A 3,615-nucleotide genomic window follows, 5' to 3' on the forward strand; every position below is an offset into this window, starting at 1 on the left:
CAAAAACGTTTATTAAAAATTCTAATTAAACCAAACCCAATTTCAGAGAAAACCATTCACCGCCTGAAATTTCCAGAAGACAAGTAACTGTCCGCTTTAACACCGTGTGGCCTCTCAGTCAGAACAAGATCAAAATCAGCCTCGGGTACAAATATTCCAACATCAAAGTGGAAGCGTCAAAGAGAGCGGAAGAGAAGGGACGCACAGGGATGAGCGAGTAAGAGCGGTAGAGGTGAAAGATACAAAGCGGTGATCTCCCGTTAATCAGGGAAGAAACAAGGCCGAAGCCGCGCTCTGTTTAACAGCTGGATTGTGTGACTGTTGCGGATATTGTCGAGGCTGCAGTACCTCTTCCCACTGCTCCAGTCTGCGCCGGGCACCGTCAGGTAGCTGCTGAGACTGATGGATTTGTCCGCGTTCTGAGTCACCCCGCTGGTTTGCACCTCACTGCTCGTTGTACTGTCGTTCACCGTCCAGCTGACGACAGGGAAGCCTATCGACAATTTACTGACCAGGCAAACTGAGGTGCTCGATCCTTTAGAGGAGATCTCCTCGTCTGACGGCCCAAACAGTTTCACTGAAGGGTCCGGGAGCTGCTGAGCTGCAACCAGAACAAAAGAAGACGTGTTTCAAAGCGCGAAATATCTCTCGTCATATTTTTTTACAAAGCCAGAAAAGTTTATGTACATCATATAAACACAAAGTACAGACTTTCAATATTTACAAGAGAGTAAGTATACTCATTAAAATATGGTTACTACCATCCATAAAACAGTGGGGCCGTGGGGCCCATCGCTCCCGGGTCCTCCACAGTTTTTTTTTCGGCATCCGTTAGCCTGGTGAGATTTCCATGGATTTGCACCTTGGAAGGTTTCCAGGGCGCAGGCCTGGGCAGGGTTGTATGGGAGACCGGCAGTTGCCCAAGCTGCATTACTCTGCACTGGTGTCGTCGCAGAGTAATGTGTTTTTAAGTGCCTTGCTCAAGGACACAAACACGACGCCTTATCTGACCAGTGACCTTCAGGTTACTAGTCCGATGCCTTATCCACTAGGCCACGCGCCAACACTCCACAGTTTTACAGAGCGCTTCATTGAGTGGGCCCGCGAGTCTCACTGAAAGACAGCGCATTGCCCATGGAGGACAATGCATATTGCTTACACTGGAATACTGGAAATCTACTCCAACGGGTAAGGCTTTCTGGCGCAGAGTCATTCCTGGAATTGAGAGACACATTGGCATCGAAGCGCCCCCAGAGAAGTTTAATGTGCCCACTCTCTGTGCCATCAGTGACACGTTCCTCCTCTTCCCTCCGACCCACCCACCCATCACGAATGGCCCCGCTGCTATAGATAGAATAAACATCTCAAAATCTGCTCTGCGCCAATGGGCGAGGGCACCAAAAGTGGGAGAGGACCTTTTAATTGATGGGTGCTGGAGGAGAGTTCCACCCTCACTGGGAGGACATCAAGTCCAGTAAATGTCCGAAGGATGTTTCGCGTGAATGTGCTAAACAATAATTTGAAACTTATCGGTCTAATGTATTGTCATGTACTGTCTTCACCCGGCAACGTCCCGCCCCGCCTTCTCGTTCGTTCCTATCAAAACTACATAAAAACTGACGAACTAACACTAGAACAGAAATAACACCGATGATCAGAAAGTGTTAAATCATAGTTTGTCCAAAAACGCAACCAAAAAGAGAGATGTTTCATTGAGAGACTGTAACAATTCACCCAACACAATCGCTGGACACGGACCACGATTAAATTATAAATCAATATTTTCACTTTAATATTCGCTAGGAAATTATAATGTATAAATTATTAATTGCCAGATGGCATTAGTTATGCTGGAGTTATTGCAGGAAATATTTCCCAGACACCTACCTGTAATAAAGAGCTTTGTCCCAGCGCCGAACGCTAAGAACTGGTCGATGTAGCCCACTTTCCGCAGTAATAGACGGCAGCGTCATTCATCTCCACCCTTTTTATGATTAACTGATACTCGGTTCCGGCACTGTTGGCTGTCAACGTGAAACGGTCGCTGCTAAACCCAGCGGTGCAGCTTGTTTTAGGCCAGGAAATACGGTAATTTGTTATCCATTGTGGAATTGTTCCCGGAGTCTGCTTGTACCAGTTAACAGGATTGCCATCGTTTGTCCCGATATTACAATTCAGCGTAGCCGTGGCTCCTGGACTCACCGATACCGTCGGAGGGTGAGTCAGAGTCTAGGACTCTCCAGCTGTGAAAGACAGGATTTCAACTTGAACATTGACTCTTCAATATGACCCCCAAGACCCACCTCAGCCACCGCTGGCGGTGCAGACTTGCTGCCTGTACTTACAGCCCAGACACACTGCCAGAGACCAGGAAAAGCACAGCGTCCGCATCGTTGCTGCCCGTCAGATTCTTGCTTCACTTCTGCCGGTGGATTTATGACTGGCTGGCCGCCGCTGCCGGTGGAACCCAGTTATAGAGCCATTCACACCAGAGAGAGAATCCATGCAAATCAGGGTGACTGGCAAGGACCAACCTGAGCGGGGATCGGAAACCCTCCCATATGCTGTCACATACCATCGATTTGAGGCGGAGACATTGTTAGCAACTGACTCAAGTCAAGTCACTTTTTATTGTCATTTCCACCATAACTGCTGGTAAAGTGCACAGTAAAAACAGGACAACGTTTTTTAGGACCATGGTGCTAAATGAAACAGTACAAAAACTACACTGAACTACGTGAAAGCGACACAGAATAAAAAAAACTGCTCTAGACTACAGACCTACCCAGGACTGCATAGAGTGCACAAAACAGTGCAGGCATTACAATAAATAATAAACAAGACAATAGGCACAGTAGAGGACAGTAAGTTGGTGTCAGTCCAGGTTCAGGATATTGAGCAGTCTGATAGCTTTGGGGAAGAAACTGTTATATAGTCTGGTTGTGAGAGATCGAATGCTTCGGTGCCTTTTCCCAGATGGCAGGAGGGAGAAGAGTTTGTCTGAGGGGTGCGTGGGGTCCTTCATAATGCTGTTTGCCTTGCAGATGTAGCGTGTAGTGTAAATGTCCATAATGGCGGGAGGAGAAACTGATCTGTTAAAAATAATTTGCGAATGAAAGAGACATTCATTGTCTGACATTTTCCACACTCTTCCACAAACTTTACAAACTTTACAACTCCTCCCTCAGAGTGTCAGATACCCTGAGCCAATAGGCTGGTCCTGGACTACTTTCCACTTGGCATAAATTACTTATTATTATTAAATTATTTATGGTTTTTATATTGCTATATTTCTACACTACTCTTGGTGCAACTGCAACAAAACGCAGTTTCCCTCGGGATCAATAAAGTCTGTCTGTCTGTCTGTCTGTCTGTCTGTCTGTCTGTCTGTCTGTCTGTCTGTCTGTCTGTCTGTCTGTCTTCATTTCCCTGATTTATTCCTTTGGTCCACAGATGCCCCTCACACCTCCAGTGACAACAGGGCAGGACAGTGCAGACTGTTGAAGGGTCTTGGCCCGAAACGTTGACAGTACTGTTTTCCATTGATGCTGCCTGGCCTGCTGAGTTCCTCCAACACTTCACGTGTGTTGCTTGGATTTCCAGCATCTGCAGATC

General features: G+C 46.8%; 1 pseudogene; it reads right to left on the reverse strand.

Annotated features, from left to right (window-relative positions):
- Nucleotides 1-210: 210 nt before the first annotated feature.
- LOC132405829 (immunoglobulin lambda-1 light chain-like) lies at nucleotides 211-2,391 on the reverse strand (annotated as a pseudogene).
- Between the last annotated feature and the right edge of the window lie 1,224 nt (nucleotides 2,392-3,615).

Source organism: Hypanus sabinus, chromosome 16 (genome assembly GCF_030144855.1).
Source record: "Hypanus sabinus isolate sHypSab1 chromosome 16, sHypSab1.hap1, whole genome shotgun sequence".
NCBI classification, from domain to species: domain Eukaryota; kingdom Metazoa; phylum Chordata; class Chondrichthyes; order Myliobatiformes; family Dasyatidae; genus Hypanus; species Hypanus sabinus.